Genomic DNA, 19,856 nt, shown 5'->3' on the forward strand with positions numbered 1-19,856 from the left:
TGGGAGCGAGTTCCAGCATCCACTACCCTCTGTGTAAAAAACCTCCCACGTACATCTCCTGTAAACTTTGCCCCTAGCACCTTTAACCTATGTCCCCTAATAATTGACTCTTCCACCCTCGAAAAAAGATTCTGATTATCCCCTCTATTCATGCCCCTCAATTTTGTGGACTTCTATTAGATCGCCCCTCTACCTCCATCGTTTCAGTGAGAACCAGATGACCCCATAGCAGGCAACATCCTGGTAAATCTCTTCTGCCACATGCTTCTTGACTACCTTCTCCACCTGCGTTGAGACTTTCAGTGACCTGTGGACATGTACACCCAGATCCCAGCACGGTAGCTTTGTGGTTAGCACAATTGCTTCACAGCTCCAGGGTCCCAGGTTCGATTCCCGGCTTGGGTCACTGTCTGTGCGGAGTCTACACATTCTCCCCGTGTGTGCGTGGGTTTCCTCCGGGTGCTCCGGTTTCCTCCCACAGTCCAAAGATGTGCAGGTTAGTTGGATTGGCCATGCTAAATTGCCCTTAGTGTCCAAAATTGCCCTTAGTGTTGGGTGGGGTTACTGGGTTATGGGGATAGGGTGGAAGTGTGGACCATGGGTAGGGTGCTCTTTCCAAGAGCCGGTGCAGACTCGATGGGCCGAATGGCCTCCTTTTGCACTGTAAATTCTATGATTCTGTAAATTCTATGATCCCTCTGTCTGTCAATACGCTTAAAGGTTCTGCCACTTACTAGATATTTCCCACCTGTATTAGACCTTCCAACATTCATTACCTCACATTTGTCCAGATTAAACTCCATCTGCCATCTCTCCGCCCAAGTCTCCAACCAAGCTATATCCTGTTGTAGTCTCTGACAGTCCTCATCACTATCCGCAATTCCACCAACTTTTGTGTCGTCCACAAACTTAAATCAGACCAGTTACATTTTCCTCAAAATCATTTATTATATACTACAAACAGCAACGATCCACCATTAGTCACAACCCTCCATTTAGAAAAGCACCCTTCCATTGCTACCATCGGTCTTCTATGACCGAGCCAGTTCTGTATCCATCTTGCCAGCTCGCCTCTGATTCCATGTGACTTCACCTTCTGTACCAGTCATTTTCCATTCAGTTTCTTTACTGCATGTATTTCTTACTTTTTTGTCTTACCTCACGCCCCTTTGTTGAAAAATGACACTTGTCCCCAATTCCTGCAACCTACACAATACTATATGACAAGACTGCTGAAAGAGGCACAGAGAACAGGCCAATAATGAAACAGTCATCACAGAAATGAACAGAAAGATGGAGACCTTGTGAGCAGTTATTAGAAGCCTAATAAGTCAAAAAGGAGAGAGAATTGAGTGTAGAGGAGGGGAGAGAACTTTGATAATGTCAGATTCTCTGTCAGCTCATATTTGATTCTGTAAATTCATTAAAAGACTTAAAGAAATCTAGGAGACTCTGATGGCAAGCTTAAATATCTGAAATCAGCATTAAGCTATTCACTACTAGTAAGAGTTAACCATTTTTTAATGACATATTCAGCATGGTTTCTGACACATATTGTCCCCTCTACGCAATGTGAGTGACTTTCCCCAGAACCCATAATCCGTACACAGGTCTGTTTCACAAAAAAAGGTCCAAGGTTTTCACTGGGATGCATTGGTTTTTCCACAGTTTAATTCGCTTGGAAGCCGCTAAACTAGCACAAATAATTAAAGAATCTCGAACAAATTACATTCAGCAGGAAAAGAATTTCCGCAAATTGAAAAAAAATGAAAATCGCTTATTGTCACGAGTAGGCTTCAATGACGTTACTGTGAAAAGCCCCTAGTCGCTACATTCCGGCGCCTGTTTGGGGAGGCTGGTACGGGAATTGAACCGTGCTGCTGGCCTGCCTTGGTCTGCTTTCAAAGCCAGCGATTTAGCCCAGTGTGCTAAACCAGCTATGTCCACAAAACTGGCTTGGCCCACAGACTGACATAATTATCATTCTGAGTTTCCATTAACTTCGCCCATTTGAGGGTCCTTGGGAAGGCCCTCAAAATGTTTGTTGCCACGAGGACAGGAGTAGACACCTTTTAAAAACTTCCAATTTAGTCAAAGATGACTATTCTACATTAATGTAACTAGCAAATGGTTCTGTATAGTATTTTTCAGTTATTTACATTCAGGTTATTCACAGGTGAGTACACATTGATTAAAATGCTTACTGTAGAATCCGCGCAGAGTGAATACACATGGAACGATAGACAGGATACAACAATACTGATTTATTCTTGGTACACAAAACTGTCCACTCACCGAAGTGGTCCACTCTGTCCACTCGGCATAGTCCCCGATGATAATAGTCTGCTTTCCCCTTTGAGAGGGAGAACTGACTGGTTGTGATTTAACCGGAGGTTCACCACACCTCAGGCGAGGGTACGGTTGAGAAGTAGGGCCTTCATGAATAACCTTGGCTGGTACAGGAATTGAACACGCACTGTTGGCCTTGCTCTGCATCACGAACTGGCTCTCTAGCCAAGTGAGCTAAACCTATATTATGAGGGCTACCCTCATTAAAGGGGAAGCCCTTCCACTTTACCGGGAAAGTTTGTATTCCGGGGACGTCACGGGGAACCAGATGGTCCACCTTCGTGGAGGTTGTAATACTCTCACTCCCCAAGTCTGGAGTGGCATCCGCATTATTGGACTGGCGCAAGGACCCCTCGTTCCTTCGGCTTGGGAGGGCACTTGGACATCGTCTGTGTCGGATCTGGAGGTGTATAACGGACAGACCAGTATTTGTGGCGGTCTCCTCCGGCGGCTGAATTTGGAATTGGTCGGGACCACGTCCGACATCTCCGCATCCTGGATCTCAATGGCAGCAGGAGCCGGGGGTGATACAAAGGTGACTGCAGGGGTGGCTGAAAATATGGGACCGGGGAATCTGGAATCAGGTCCGACACTTCGGGGACGCAGCTAAGGTGGTGGTCCACATATCAATTGGATTCCCGGCCTTATGCCTCACTTTGTAAGAGACGGGCCCATTTTGCAACAACCCATGATTGGGACCCAGGAGGCACCATTGCCAAAATTTCAGATGTACACTGAATCTCGAGGGGCAAAACCGTGCAAAGGTGCATAACGACCTTCGTCCACCTCGGTCCTGTCCATGGCAGATCTTACCCGCAATGTCCAGGATTACCAGGCTCAGTTGGGTGCGGAGGTGGCATCCCATCAATAATTCTGCCGGCACGACCCCGGTCATGCCATGCGGCATGGTCCGACAGCAGAACACGAATCAGGTTTCCCAAGATCCGGAGATCTGTTTCTTCATGCCTTTTGAATGTTTGGACCACCCATTCGGCCAATCCGTTGGAGGCTGGATGGTACGGGGTAGTGCGTACGTTGCAAATTCGGTTGGCGGCCATGAAGGTGCCAAATTCTGCACTTGTGAAGGATGTTCCATTGTCTGAGACCAGCACCTCGAGGATGCCATGCATGCTGAAATTCTGGCAGTCTTTCAACGGTGGCCCTAGTGGTGCTCGCCTGAATTCACGTTAATCCACTTGGAGTGGGCGTCCACGGCATCAAGAAACATCGCCCCTGTGATGGACCCCCGAAGTCAATGTGGGAGACAGGACCAGGGCCGACCTGGCCATTCCCAAGAATGGAGTGGCACTGCTGCGTGTAATTTCAAGTGATCTTGGCAAGGTACACAATGCTGGGCCAACCGCTCTATGTCAGCATCGATCCCAGGTCACCAGACATAGTTGCAGGCCAGCATCTTTATCTTTAACACAACCAGCTGTCCGTTGTGGAGGTCCTGTATCGAATGCTGCATTCCGGAACCACAACACATGTTCCCCACAGAATAACTCCATCCTCGATGCTTAGCTCCTGGAATTGGGAAGTATTGGCCTTCAAATCATCCAAAGCCCACTACTGGGCTCCGTACTGAATGATGTGGCGGACCCGGGCTAATTGAGGGTCGGTCTGGGTCCAACCGCAGATGTGAGATGCCATGATCGGCAAGGAGTCCATGAACTGGAGGGTGGTGACAACTTCATCGGCTGACGCTGGCGCGGTGGCCTGGTGGAGAGGCGGCGGTGATTCAACGCATCCACATGGGGAATCTTTCCCAGCAAACGGTGTTCCAGTCTATACTCGTATGCGGCCAGCAATAGGGCCCAATGCTGGATCTGAGTTATCACTATGGAGGGAAATCACCTGAACCTCCTTGAACAGGCCCAATAAGGGCTTATTGATCTGTGAATACCTTAAACATACGTCCATAAACATAATGGTGGAAGCTTTGTACTCCAATGACAGCCAAATCCACCTTTTCGATCTGCGTGTTATTTCTCTCCGCATCAGCGAGTCTTCTGGATGGGGCGTTCTGAACCATCATCCATGCGGTGGGCAAGGACGGCCCCAACCCTGTAAGGAGATGCCTCGCATGTCAGAAAGAGTGGCTTAGATGAGTCAAAATGAGTCATCAGCTTGGAGGACAAAAGTTGCCGCTTTACTTCAGTGAAAGCCGCCTGCTGAGACTGGGCCCATTCTTAACAGTCGGTGAAGGGGGACTAACCAGTGTAGCCATGTTCCAGATGAATTTTCCATAATAGATGATGCAGCCCAGGAAAAGAACGGAGCTCCGTTGGCCTTCTTGGGATTGGGGCCTGTCAATGTCCCACAGTATGTCCTCGTATGGGTGTAGGTCATGCCCGTGATGAAGCCCGATGGCTCCGTACGCCTGTTTGGCAATTTATAGGATGATGGTAAACCGTGTCTCTCATCTGGACTGTTTCCTGGTCCCTCGCACCAGCTCCCTTAAAACAACCAAGACTTCAACCAGGTTCTGTAAATGTTCCTGGTCAGAGGAGCCCGTAATTAAGGACGTCATCCAGGGAAACCCCGATTCAGGGAAAACCCCGTAGGATGTTTTCTATCACTCTTTAGAAGATAGCACATACCAAGGAGATTCTGAAAGACAACCAGGCATATTCGTATAGCCCTCGGTGTGTATTTATCATCACAAAGCATTGTGAGCCGGAACCAACTGGGGGTATGCATGGTTCATGTCCAATTTTGTAAAGGTTCAACCTCCACTGAGTTTTGCATATAAATCTTCGATGCGAGGGACCAGGAAACAGTCCAGATGAGTGACACGGTTTACCATCATCCTATAAATTGCCAAACAGGCGTAAGGAGCCATCGGGCTTCATCACGGGCATGACCGGCCTGCCATGTCAGAGAACTGAACAGCGCATATAATGCCCTAATGTTCTAATCGTTCCAATTTAGCATCCACCTTAGGCTGTAGAGTGTACGGGATCAGTCTGGCTTGGAAGTTGCGTGGCTGAGCCAACTCAGGCCACTTCCCCCTGTATGGTGCCCGGGCCCTTCTGGATTACGGTGGAGACTCTCACTAAAACCCCTTTGGGTCCATGAGGGAGCCGCGCTGTCAATCCAGAGGGAGGTGCTGCAGCCAATTGCAGCCCAGCAAACTTGGCCCGCTTCCATGCGCCATCACCAGTGGTAGAATTGCTGACTGTTGCCCAAACGCAACCGGGACAACCGATGTGCCCGCAATCGCTAATGGCTCCCCGGTATATGTGGCAAGCCAATGCCGGTGTTTATAGGGCTAACGCCTGGAGGTCAGACTGAATCTTATCAAACGTTCGGTAGCTGACCGCAGAGACAGCCCCTCCGGTATCAAGCTCCATTTGGATAGTGTCCATTCACCTGCAGGGCAACGTGGATCAGAGCAACTTGTGGCACTGCCATGCAGCGTAGCTGCTGGTAGGATGCATCTTCGTCATCGACATAGTCATGTGGGGGTGGTCACGCTCAGCCAAATGGGGGGGTATCATGGAGCCGTCTGTTGTTTCGGTCTCGGCGCCCACTGTGCCGGCCCGTACCCAAAATCCAGCTCCTGTAGGTTGGGGAAGGCTGTGCATCAGCTGTACGGGCCTCTGCGGCGGCAGCCTGCATTCCTTCGGTAATAGCCACGCTGTTGGAGCCTGTTTCTTTGGGTCGCAGCAAAACTATACAGCAATCGGTCGGACAGCCTAGATTTAGGACCGCCATGCCCTGGAGTTCCTGGACACCCTGCTCAGCACTCTCTCGGGAAATAGCTATCTTGACCGCCCGCTGCAGATCCAGGTGAGTTTCCGCTAAAGGCTTTTGTTGTCTTACCGTGTTGCGAGTTCCAGACAAAACAGGCGCATAGGATTTCATTCAGCGTGGCACCAAACTCGCAGGTTTCAGACAGTTTGCGCAATTGAGCCAAGAAGTCATTTGTCGATTCTCCTTGGGTGCGGTATGAAACCGGAACCAGCAAATGATTATCGAGGGCTTGGAGTTAAAGTGGTCCCCCACAAGGGCCACTAAGAACAAAGAAAATTACAGCACAGGCTCAGGCCCTCCAAGCCTGCATCGACTATACTACCCGTCTGAACTAAAACCTTTCCGGGCACAGAATCGCTCTATTCCTCTCCTATTTATGTATTTGTCAAGAAGCCCCTTAAAAGTCACTATCGTGTAAAAAAAAACTTGTCTTGTACATCACTTTTAAACCTTGCCCCTCGCACCTTAAACCTAAGGTAGTGAAAGACTGCATATCCGGCAGACATCTGGGTGGGTCAAACCTATGCTGTAGTTTTGTCTCCCACAAGCTGCGAATAGTATTATTGTCTGTCGTTCATCCCCAATAATTGCATTACTCTGAAAGAAACACTGCATGCATTCAGTGTTCTGCCCCAATAATCAATACCTGCTTTGTATGGCTCCAATCTTCCAATGTGGGTCACCCCTGCTGGTGGGTTGGAGGCCTCCAGAAGCCTAAACGAAGTGGTCCGGGTGCACAGCACTTGACACTGATGGCAGCTCCACCTAACCCTTGTCGCTAATGTAGAATCCATGCAGGGTGAATACGCATGGAACAGTAGGCAGAATACAACAACATTGATTTATTCTTGGTACACAGTGACTCTCCACTCCTCGAAGGGTCTCCCTCCTATTGACCCAGGACAGGGTTTTTATACTATGTGGGCGCCCCTCATTAAAGAAGACCTGCCCCATTACTGGGAGAGTTTGTATTCCGTGGAGGTCACAGTGCACCATATGATCCACACCCTGTGGCCTCTGTGGGTGTTGTAACCCTTACTTTTTGTGATAAACCTTTTTTTTTGCTGTATTCATTAAACTGCAACAGGTTCCCACTCTTAACCATATTAAGATACACTTTGAATACAATTTTTTTCAAAACAAGTTATAAAATTCTTCCTGATTGCACTGATTTGTGGCAGGTTTCACATCTGTAATATGAAAGTACATTTGACAGAAATTTGAGCAATAAAAAAAATTCTGAAAACTAATACAATTTGTACCCAATTTGTCCATTGTGCTCAAAGTGGAAATTTTGACCAACAACCATTTCACATTAATCCAATTTAAATTAATTTTGACTTTGTGATAGCCAAACTGCAGTCCCTTTTACTTCTCACCGACGCTTTATTCCTAATGATTTAACTGAAAATTAAGATGCAAAACAGGCTGCCCACTCGCTAGCACCCGTTATACACCATCACCACTTACGATTACCCGCTTGTATTTTTCTCCCTCTTACGTATTATCACTGTCTTGGGGATAACATGGTATGCAATTTATATCACCTACAATAAGACCTTCAGCTGAAAGATTTTAACTGGCACTTGTAGGATAGACTATAAATCCCAGTTTCCATTGATGACACTCTACAGAAGGTCAGTAAAGGAGCAAACTAATCAAACCGAGGTACAAGCAAAGAATCTTAAAACAGTTTAATAGCTTCAAAGCAAATTTACAAGATTAAAATGAATGGTGCTTTTGCAACCTCACATGTCAAGCACTGTCCGAAACATTTCTGATACAATGATTCCATTTCCTGCCATATTCTAGACTGCTGTCTTAAACATTGCTTTATTTATATGCCCACTTACTTCCCTGTTCATTTCCAAATGTAACTAGTTGCTTTTATGTCCCCATTTGACTTCTTTTTATAAAGACATACGTATGTTTTCTGTTGCATTTAGTTCTGGTGATGAACAGGTTACAAGTGATCAACACGAAAGCTAAAGATAGACATCAATATTAATCGGAAATTTTCTTCAATGAAATATCAGGCAGTGTAAAATTTGCATTGATTATACGACACAGCCCCACCCAAATTATTTTAAAGTCCACATTTGTATGGAGCTTGTCAATCACCCACCCAAACTGCTACATGGCAAGCATAGTCGATGGGGTGGGTGCTTGGTGAGGAAACCCGGGACTGAAGAGGCTCAAGATTTCCTGGTGAAGCCTGGAGGAAATGTTAATACATTTACCATCACTGGGCCTCATCTGACCTTCATTGCAGTTCTCACCAGAATTGGTTTGATCAGAGAATGCACTACTGTCCACTCCCTCTGGCATAGAGTTGAAATTGCGGTTGCCTGGCCAGGACTGCACACTTAAAAAGCATACTTCCAATAGGTGTCCCACATTCCCTCAGAAAACAAGTTAAAATCCAATCCTACAGGAAGGCAGCAAGGTCTCAGGGGTTGCACCACTGCATCCTCCCCACCTGGGCTCCATTTCCATGGGGCAGGTTAACATTTCCCCAAAAGAGTAATTCTGCTCCTTCAACATCTGTTCAAGACTTAGATTTCAGCAACAACCAATCATTGCAAACTAAATACTTTAATCTGCTGAATAAATCTGTCAAGGGTATTAGGTCTGAGTGCTGGCTGCAAATTGATAGGAGATTGCTGGAGGGAATGTCGGTTGATGCTGGAAACTGAACAGCTGTGACCGAATACGAGATACAAAATTCTTGATCAGAAGATTTGCAAAACACCTTGAAAAAGCAAATTTTGCCAAGCCTTTTATGTACACTGCTGTAAATCTATGGCACAATACATACAAATTATGCACATCAAGAATTACTGTGTAAAAATCAAAAGAATCTCCTATATATTATATCTGCTGGAAATAAATTTGAATCAGGTCAATGAAAAAACAATTCCTGATTATACTCATTAATGCATGCAAAGAATAATTTTATATTGTAAAACAAAATGACTACTTTGAGGCAGAAGTGTAAATTCAATGTTTTTATTTGTTCACCCCAATTAGACACGGTGACACCTTATTTCAATAATCACTATCACAATTACCTTCACAAATATTATATGGTAAAGTAATGAAACTCTGAAGTGGCATAAATCCACCCTCGTAATACTAAATGTGTATTTTTTTCGTATCATGTTTCTTCCTATACACCATTTCAAATACCATACATTTAAAAATAATTTCAGTATTGGGCACACAGAAGACTCAAAATTAATTACAGTTGTATTGTTCTTCATAGCTCTGTAGTTAAATACATTGATTTGACCTATGTAAATATAGCCCAAGCTTTACTACAATTTTAATACACATAACAGAAACTAGGCAATGAAGTATGTAAGGAGCAGTGATTGACATTTACATTAAATAGGCAATGGGCCTGTGGATAGTAGGCAGCAACTACCACAGTAAAATGCTTCAGTCTGTGAATATGTCAGTCAGATGTAATATCTTACAGAACAATGAGTAACCAGGTCAAAGCAAGACATCTTGCCAGAAGCATTGTGGCCTCTGGTGATCTAGCAGTATACCCATGGTAGCTACTTTACTTTGTATTGTATTGCAGCAGGTTAATATGCACAGATATATGTTGAGACAAACCACATGAAAACAGAAAATGTTCAAGTTTGAGCTAAATGAATACTCAATGAACTGATGTTCTTGCTATGGATGAAATCACCCTGGGAACTAAAATTTCAAGGTCACGTCAATTTGTGTAAAATTACACAAGCAAACAATGCTTCCAAACCAACAATTGTAGTAATTGCTCACACCGAAAACATACACAAAAATAATGCTTTACTGACTAAACAACTGCACTTGCCCCCCGACCCCCAAAAAAAGTACACACTTACTCTTGAAGATCTTCCTTTGGAATTGATTATGTAAATACATTCAAAGTTGATATTCTGTCAACAATTTCATCAACATATATTTTGAATTGATACTTTGGCTAAGTAACTAGCCACAGACCATAACAAAATAAACCAAGCTTGGATTTCCAGGGGTTTTATTTAAATTCAACAAAAGGTGGCAGCATTAATGAAGGCAAATTAGATTTTACATAAATGTTAACTACTAAATCAGATATACCAACAAATATTTAAATGATTGTGCAAATTCAACATTCACAACATTTTAAAAGATACCTGGGTAGATTTAAAGCAATATGCAGCATGCAGTTAGTTACATTTAGCAGAATGTTTTAAAGCAAACATCTTTGTCAGACCTAAATTGATCGCTGGCCCTTCTTTGGTGCATTATCAAGTACATGTGCTCCAGAATATTTTAAAACCAAGCAGAAAATCAACATGCTTAATGGCTATAAGGCTACTTAAGACAATCTTGGTTTGGAAAATATGGAACATGCTGAAGTTAAAATGCATCAACTGATGCAAGTTTGCAAAGATGGATTCCACGACCACTTTACAGGGTTTCTCTTGATAGCAACCATATGTTGCTACAGACCACTAACCTACCAACGAGGGGAAGAGAGAGGGAGAAAGTCAACCTTCCCCTGCCCTGGAGTGGGAATAAAGTGAGAGAAGGTGGCAGGATCAGCAGCAGATTTCCTCGTTCACGTTGCGGCCCGGAGTGTGCTGTCACTGCAGCGGACTACAACTGCCATTTACTCCAAACCACCACACCCACCGCATTGCAGAACTGCTGGGGAAACAATCAAAGCTGCAACTCATCGTCCTGACCCAAAGAAATGAATCAGGCGAGGATCCCCTCTCTTTTCGTGCAGTAACACGTAGACATATCTGCAGCCAGCCACAAAATGTTATGTAGCGTATTACACACACACACATATATATATATATATGCATGCACACACACATGTACAGAGGAAAAATAATTGAAATAACGCGAACAACCCAACGCCCTTACAATTACCATTACATCGCACATTTCCACATCCCATTTCAAGCATGCCTTTTCAGATCTTTATTCTATTCTAGCATCTCGGCCATCGGCGTTGCAAATTCGCGACACCGCACATCCCAATCACAGTGGCTCCTACAGTGCGATCCGACACTGCTCTGGCCCCGTTTTGGAAATGAGCAGGACACCTCTCTATTTCTAGAGTTAAATGCAGCGGCGGCAGCAGCAGCAGCTCGCCGGCAGCCAGGTCTGCCAGGAGATGGGCAGCAGCAAACAGTCAGGCAGAGAGTGAGCAGATTGGGAGCCCGCCACTTACACTGTCTGCAGCTCAGGATGGCTCCTAACTGCACATCCTGCTGACTAAAATAGAAAACTGACAGGAGGAGGGGGGATTAAAAACAAAGTTAAATATGGCGCCGAAGCGAGGGCAACAGGCAGAAAGCCGGCGAGATGCAGCGGAATAGGGGGGTTAGCCCTGGAGCCATACCTTCCACGTCCTTGCAGCAGAGCCGAGCCCGGTGACCGGGGAGGGGGAGGGCGATGATGATGAGCAGCAGCTTCCTCTTCTCCCCGGAGTCGGGTAGGGGGGTGGACAGGGGGCACGGTTCAGCAAACCCGCCAACTCTCCAGCGGCTCCCAGCAGCCGGGGGTCCCGCCAAATCACTGCACTCGACCGCCGGCCTTCTGCTCCCGCCCAGCCAGCCAGCCCAGCCAGCAGCCTCTGGAGTCTCCCCGTGAAGCGGAGCTGCCACTTCCCCCTGCCGCCTTCGCTGTGCTGCTGGGGGGGGGGGGGGGGGCGGCGGCGGTTGGCTGTGTGTGGGAAGGACGGTGACTTGTCTCTCTGTGCGCAGCGTTACAGTGTCTCCGCCAAAGTGGAGGCTGAGGGAGGGGAGGAGCGGAGTGCGTCTCCACAGGGCTGAACCTGAACCTCCCACCCAGATGGGGCAAATGAGCGCGCGATGGGAATTCAGGGCTTCTCTCTCTCTCCCCCCCCCCCCCCCCCCAAATGCAGTATAATTAGAAACAGATTGCCTCCGTACAGTATTCCACACGCAAAGGAACTTCCCTGAGCTGCATACTTCGCGCACAGCGATTCTCAACATCCCTTCAGTGCTCTTGCTAATGTACTGCTTTCGATAAATGTGAAACTTTCCAGAGAGAAAAAAAATCATGTATGCATTATACACAGCTGCATTCTCTCCCCCCCCCCCCCCCCCCCCGACACAGTTAGATTTTATTATTCGGCTGCAGCTCGATTTTAATATATGCTTGCTGCACCATTTAATAAAGCAGTTTCCGTCGATGGAAGGAAAACTTCCAGAAAATGTGCATTCTCAGAAAGAAAAATGCAACAGAACCCAGGTGCCAGGTTCGTATTCTGAACCTGCAGTTGTTGCTTAAACGTCTGGATGGCACGGCCAGGCGGGCGCCCGAGTTAAAGTCTCCACGGGGACTAACCGGCAGAGAGAAGCTTGCACGGCTAGCCGGCGTCGGGATTTAAATTCCACACGGTGTTTTACATTGCACGGTTCAGCTGCAGATGTGACAGCCAGTTGTTTGTGCCACATGGAGAGAGAGCGCCCAATGAGACGGTTACCGACTCTGGCCGATTTGACGACTGGATCTACCTCGTGCTCATTCGGCCCCCTCACTCACTGGGCGCAGTCAGTCCTCCCAGGCAGTTCTCCCACGGAAATAAGGCATGTGTCCCCACAACTGTCAGCAACACGCCGAACAAAATTGTCTAGGAAATGACTAATTGTTCGTGGCCTTTTCCTTTGAAAATGCGAGACATTCATCCATTGAAATAAACTGTCCAAATAATGAGGAGTCATTCAAGCATGTATGCTTGCTGCATGTCTTAAATGTAAAACTGGCTGTTTTCGGTAGTACGCCAATGTCGCAATGGTATTTTCACCCAAAAATATCTTCGTGCTCATCCACAATCTGATGGGTGTTCAGACCTTAGGCACATCTTAAGGCGGGATGGAAAACGTAAACAAGCTCAACTCAGTCAGCCGCTCTAAACAATATTGCAGGAAGTCATTCAAGCAAGTTGGGTGCGAATCTATAGCACAGGGAGTCCCGGTTGAGGATTAATAAAATAGAATGTTTATTCTCGCAAGAATATTAACAAGGTGAAGGCCGCTGTTCACATTTCCCACACACGGATCGCGATATTTGTCCAGAATTAGTGATCAGAAGGAGGAGGGGGAACAATTATCACCTTAAAGCAGTTAGCGCAAGATCAGCATTTGCTTCTGCTCCGGTGAATAGAGCTGTACAGCATACTGTCACCCAACTTTTCCTGAAAATAGCACACCCGACCTCTTATTCCTCGGAATTCCATTTTTGGCCATCCTAACAGTATGACTACTTCGTTCCAATGAAGCATCACACCTACATGACCTTAATTAGCCGGAGTCTTTCCGAGACAACCTTTGACATTTTCAGCCACCGTTACAAGTTTATGCCATAAAACATAGAACAGTACAGCACAGAACAGGCCCTTCGGCCCTCGATGTTGTGCCGAGCAATGATCACCCTACTCAAACCCACGTATCCACCCTATACCCGTAACCCAACAACCCCCCCCCCCTTAACCTTACTTTTTAGGACACTACGGGCAATTTATCATGGCCAATCCACCTAACCCGCACATCTTTGGACTGTGGGAGGAAACCGGAGCACCCGGAGGAAACCCACGCACACACGGGGAGGACGTGCAGACTCCGCACAGACAGTGACCCAGCCGGGAACTGAACCTGGGACCCTGGAGCTGTGAAGCATTGACGCTAACCACCATGCTACCGTGCTGCCCCACAGATTACTAAACCAAAATGATACGATGTGAAGCAAAACGCAAAAGTAAAATTTAGCTTTTGGAAATGTTAGAAAAGTGATTGCAACACTGAGCAGGTAATGGAACAACTGAAGGAGTTTAACAAATCGTCATTTCAGGTGTATGAACTCTTATCACAACACTATCATCCAGATAGCAGCCCAGAAAGGGCCTGCCAGCTCCGCGGCATGAATTTCCCTTTTGCTGAAGTTAGACCAAATCCGGTGTCAAGTCAAGGGGGTGTCTAGCAGCCATGGCAGCATTAATTAACACTAACTGACATTTACTTGAGATTCAGAGACCAAACAATAAATTTTCCTCGGGACAAAACTTGATGTAGTGGCATCAATTTATGTCTCAGAAGGCTCAAGGCGGCAGTCGGTATTCTAGTTCAAGTGGTTCTCGTTTCCCACTGATTGTAGTGGCTACAGACCACCAGTGACACCTCACCTTTCGACTCGTCTCGTCTCCCCCTGTGCTATCTTCAACTGTGTACAATTACATTCCGCAACTCTTCGTTATTTTTATCCCCTGCAGCCACGGGCTCTTCCTGTGTTGTGTTTGGATCTTGTTATCATTGTTATTATTGTCTTTCAATGTTTACATTAACTCATCAATTGTGATCATGGCCCAAACAGCATATCCATAAACATAAACAATCCATCTATATGGATCTAATTAACTGTAGGCACATGGGCAGCATTTCCTCACGCATTTAAGATCGACCCTTCATACCAGGATCTCAGTATAAAAAAGGTACAGGAAGTATGAAAGTATAAAAAAGATTCACATTTCCTACACCTTTAAAGTAAAGCACCATTAAACCCTTTGTCATTCAATCTCTTCTGTCTTCCACCCTAGCATAGACCTAATTTTCCCCCCTCTCTCCTCTCCCATTTTATTTGATTAAGACTTATTCTTACATTTCCAACTTTTCCCAGGTCTGATATGACTTGAAACATTAACTCTATTTCCTTCTCCACAAATGCTGCTTGACCTGCGGAGCTGAGTATTTGCAGCATTTACTGTTCTTATTTCTGACATTCTGCATCCTCAATACATCAGTGTACATGGGCTATATGGTACAGGAGAGAGGCCGTCCAGTCCAATTTCTCCATGCCAGTGTTTATGCTGCACTCTCACCTCTTCCCATTCTTCCTCGTCAAAAACTATCCTCAAACCCTCTATTACCTCCTCCCTCGTGCTTGTCTAGCTTTCTGGTAAATATATTTATACTTATTTGTCTCAACTCTTCCTGTGGTAGCAAGTTCCACATTCTTACCACTCTTGGGGTAAAGAACTTCCTTCTGAATTCTCTCTTGGATTTCTTGGCGACTATCTTATATTAATGTCCTCTGGTTCTGCTCTTTCCCCACAAGTTGAAACAGTCTCTCTCTACTCCATCAAAACCTTGCGTAATTTTAATTTTCTTCTATTTGCCATCCCGAAATCTTATTTTTCAACCCTTCCTGAAAAGTTTTCTGGTATAATCCTTGCAAATCTTCTCTGAACCCTCTCCAATGCCTCCATAATCTTCCTTATAATATGGTGACCAGAATTGCAAACCATACTCATATGTATGATCTAACCAAGATTCAATATAGGTTTAACATTTACTTCCCTAGTTTTTAATTCTATCCCTCTAGAAATTAAGCGCAGTGTTTGGTTTGACTTTTTATTGTTAAACTGTGGTGTAACATTTAGTGATTGATAGACGAGTATTCAGTTCGCACAATTAGCTGGATGGCTGGTTTGTGATGCTGATGCAGAACGATGGCAACAGTTCCTGTGCAATTCCTGTACCGGCTGACATTATTCAAGAAAGCCTTGCCTTCTCAACTTTACGCTTCAAACAAGGTACTGTCATCCTTAGGTTTTCACCACCAGTCAGCTCTCAAAGGACAGAGCAACCTATGGTCCTCTGGACTGTGGTCTTATTTACCTTCCAAGATTCCTTTGTTCCTCTACCCCACTGAAACTCTTACTTGTCTAAGTAATAAGGGACCTGCCTATTGTTCCTTTCAAAATGTACCACGTCCTGTTATCTGTGTTGAACTTCACATGTCAATTACCGTATATACTCGCGTATCCTTCGATCTCGCGTATCATGCGACCCCTAAATTTTCGTCCCCAAAACATGATTTTATGGTATACCTCATGTATCATGCGAGTGACTTTTTTGGAAATTAATTTTGGAAACTAAAACTTCCAAATGATATCATTGTGTGTGGTTTCTGCAGAGTTGATTCTGCTGTGAAAGCTGTTCGCGATTCAAACAGCTTTCCAGCTGGCTTTACTCGCGTTGTTCAGCCACTTGCCGTTTCCATTCATAAAAACATGAATGGAAACGTCAAGTGGCTGAACATCTTCCCATCAGAATGCTGTGGTCAAAATCTGAAGAGTAGTATTCTGATGGGAAGATGTTCAGCCACTTTACGTTTCCAGACATGTTTTTATGAATGGAAACGGCAAGTGGCTGAACGACGCTAGTAAAGCCAGCTGGAAAGCTGTTCGAATCGCGAACAGCTTTCACAGCAGAATCCACTCTTCCCATCTTCCCATCAGAATACTACTCTTCAGATTTTGACCACAGCATTCTGATGGGAAGATGTTCAGCCACTTGACGTTTCCATTCATGTTTTTATGAATCGAAACGGCAAGTGGCTGAACAACGCTAGTAAAGCCAGTTGGATGCTATGTGACTTATCTTGGCCAGCATTTCACACCCGCGATTTTTGTACCTCGCGTATCATGCGACCCCCGAAATTTAGGCTTCAAATTAGGTGCTCAAAAGTCGCATGTTACGCGAGTATATACGGTATTTGTCCATTTGGCAAGTTTATTAATGTCCTCCTGTAATGTATTGCTGTCCTGCTTGGTATTGATTCTTCCCCACTCCCTTTCTGCAAATTTAGAAACTGTGTTTTAGATTGCAAAGTCCAAATCATCAATTTAAATTATGAACAGTAATAGTCACAGCACTGATCCTTGTGGAACACACTTCCTACTTTCTGCCACTCTACCCATTAAAAATTTTTAAAACGAGTAAAGTACCCAATTTGTTTTTTCCAATTAAGGGGCAATATAGCATGGCCAATCCACCTGCCCTGCACATCTTTTTGGGTTGTGGGGGTGAGACCCATGCAGACACAGGGAGAATGTGCAAACTCCACATGGACAGTGACCCGGGGCCAGGATTGAACCCAGGTCCTTGGCGCCATAAGGCAGCAGTGCTAACTACTGCGCCACTCACTTCCGGTGGCGGCTATGAAGGAGTAGGTCGCACATTTGGTGGCTCCCGCTCGGACCTTTGGACCTTATTCCCTGATTTTTTGTCGGACTTGATTCGGAAAATTGATGGTGGGCACAATTGTGAAGAGGAATCCTACATCAGTGCATGGAGAGGCGGACCAGGAGTGCTCGCAAAGGAAGAAATAGGTGAACAGAGAAGGCCTGGGCTGAAGCTGCAGTGGGAGAAAGCATGGCGGACGACCGGAATCCTGGCTCAATGACCCAGCAGTCGATGGAGCAGCTGATGCAGTTCATACAGGAGAGCTTCGCCAAACAGAAACAGGAATGCTTGGCTCCGCATCATTAAGGAATCGATTGCGCAGCTGGAACATAGACAGGATGCTGAAGATCGGGTGATCCAGAAAGTGGAGAAGGCACAGACTGAGCAGGAGGAACACAAAACATCAGTGGAGTTGGAGGTGGGTTGCTGAGAGACCAACAGAAAAGGCTCCAGGAGAAGGTGGAGGATCTAGAGAATAGGTCCCGCTGGCAGAGCTTAAGGATCATTGGTCTCCCGGAGGGGTCTGAAGGAGAGGACGCAGGGGCATATATAGCGGGCATGTTTGATAAGTTACTGGGTGATGGGACATTCTCCCGACCCTTGGAGGTGGACAGGGCTCACAGAGCGCTCGCGAGAAAGCCGTGTGTGGAGGACCACCCGAGGGTGATGGTGGTGAGATTCCACAGCTACCTGGATAAGGAGTGTATTTTACGGTGGGCCAGGCAGACACGGAGCTGTAAGTGGGAGAACAGCATCCTGCATATATACTAAGATCTGAGCACGGACGTGGCCAGGAGAAGAGCAGGGTTCAACCAAATAAAGTCGAGCCTTTTCAAGAAGAAGGTGAGGTTTGGACTGCTGTATCCGCCTCGTCTTTGGGTCACTTATGGGGATCAATATTTTAACTTTTGAGTCGACCGAGGAAGCGATGGACCTTGCTAGAAGGAAACGGCTGGCAGTGGGCTGAGGTGTTTGAACTTTGCTGCAGCGATCATGTTAAAAATGTTTTTGTTTTTGGGACGTTATCTCTAATGCCTTCTGTTGATGTGGGGTCTGCCGTATATTTGTTTGAGTTAAAGTTTGCATTTGCACTGATGGGGGATGGAGATGTGAATTTTAGATGTAGGGTTTTCTTTTTGATGTTCTTTGTGTTTCTTTGGGTTGGGATTGTTTTCTTATGCATATGTGTGTCCGAGCGGGGGGAGGGGGGAACAATAGGTGGGAAAATGTTTGGCACCATGGCCGGGGGCTACCAAACTAGCGGGGAGGGCTGGCTCACGGAAGCGCAGTGGGGGGTAATAGATGTTATGCTTGCTGAAGGGGCCAGTTTGCACAGTGTTGTTACTGGGGGTGGGACTGTTCTGCTGAGAGGGGAGGGACTTATGCTGGGGGACAAGAGGGAGGTCAGGGACGGAGGCTGTCTGGGGGCATGCCTGCGGATGCGTGGAGCGCGAGCTGGAGACTAGCCCAAGAAAGGTGATAGCTGATCGGCGCGAGGGGGGGGGGGGCGAGAAGCCCCCCAACCAGGCTGATCACATGGAACTTAGGAGAGCTAAATGGGCTGATTAAGAGGGCACGCGTGTTTGCGCAATTGAGGGGATTGAAGGCGGACGTGGCAACGTTGCAGGAGACGCACCTTAGAGTAACCGATCAGACTAGATTAAGGGATGGGTTCGCCCTGAGAGGGCCCCCGCACGTCCGGGTCGGAAGCCGCGGATGCTCACGCCAGCGACCTCCAGCTGCCGCGCCGTGCTCCATGGCGGGTTCATTTGGAGGTGGAAGCTGTTCGTCGACTTCTTCGCAGAAAATTAACCATCAGCAGAAGGGGGGGGGGGGTGTTGGGGTTTAGTTTAGTTTAGATTAGGGTTTAAGAAAGGTGGGAACTGTGAGGGAGGAAGACGGCCTTTGTACTATGTTTATATGTGTATGTACAGTGGTTTCCTCTGTTATTGTTATAAAACCATAAATACCTCAATAAAATATTTATTTTAAAAAACTACTGTGCCACTGTGCTGCCCTCTAGCCTTCACTGTTGCTTTCTGCCTTTCATCTTGTTCTGCCACTCGAACTTGGATTCACTGCTCCTGTGAAGCACCTTGGAATTTTTTTTATTTAGTTAAAGTCACTACAGAAATAGAAGTTGTTCTTGTTCCTGGTGGTGGTGATGAGAAAGGTTGGCACACAACACTGCACTTGAACATCAAGGTGGCCCGCACATTGCAGTCATTCCATCTGTGAAGGCGGTGAAAACGCTAACTCATTATTTTCTGCATTTGGTGGCTATCAGCTTTTTACCTCCAATGCAGAAATATGGGGCTGTATTCTCCCAAAATGAGACTATGTCCCAACGCCGGCATAAAAACGATGGGGTTTTACTCCCAAAATACCTTGAAAAAAGTTGAACAAATTCATAACTCTGTAGGGGGCTAGCAGGGACCCGGAGTGAATCTTGCAGCTTTTATTGCAGATACGGGCCCCCGCACGTCCGGGTCGGAGGCTGCGGATGCTCACGCCAGCGACCTCCAGCGGCCGCGCCGTGGAACCAGATGAAGAAAGAGACCCTCCCAATCAGACGCACGCCGAGCCTCAACCCCCATACATTTAATCTTCAGCCACCTGGAACCCCCCCCCCCCCCCCCCCCGGGTCTCCGATCCGCCCACCCCTGACCATGGCGGCCGCGGACTGAGTCCGCAGCCGCCACGCGA

At 46.5% G+C, this 19,856-nt stretch overlaps 1 protein-coding gene across 18 annotated transcripts in view; it reads right to left on the minus strand.

The window, feature by feature from the left end:
* LOC119972651 (band 4.1-like protein 3) overlaps positions 1–19,856 on the minus strand; it is a 404,335-nt gene that overhangs the window by 227,737 nt on the left and 156,742 nt on the right. For 3 of the 18 annotated variants that reach the window (XM_038809708.1, XM_038809696.1, XM_038809692.1), the window contains exon 1: positions 11,504–11,795. The exons of 4 other annotated variants lie outside the window; for them this stretch is intronic. The gene's annotated coding sequence lies outside the window, so the exon portion shown is untranslated. Of the gene's footprint in view, positions 1–11,503; positions 11,797–19,856 lie in introns of those variants that run through there. 11 more of the 18 variants (XM_038809695.1, XM_038809703.1, XM_038809697.1 and 8 more) reach the window with 4 other exon arrangements.

Source organism: Scyliorhinus canicula, chromosome 10, assembly GCF_902713615.1.
Source record: "Scyliorhinus canicula chromosome 10, sScyCan1.1, whole genome shotgun sequence".
Taxonomy (NCBI): Eukaryota; Metazoa; Chordata; class Chondrichthyes; order Carcharhiniformes; family Scyliorhinidae; genus Scyliorhinus; species Scyliorhinus canicula.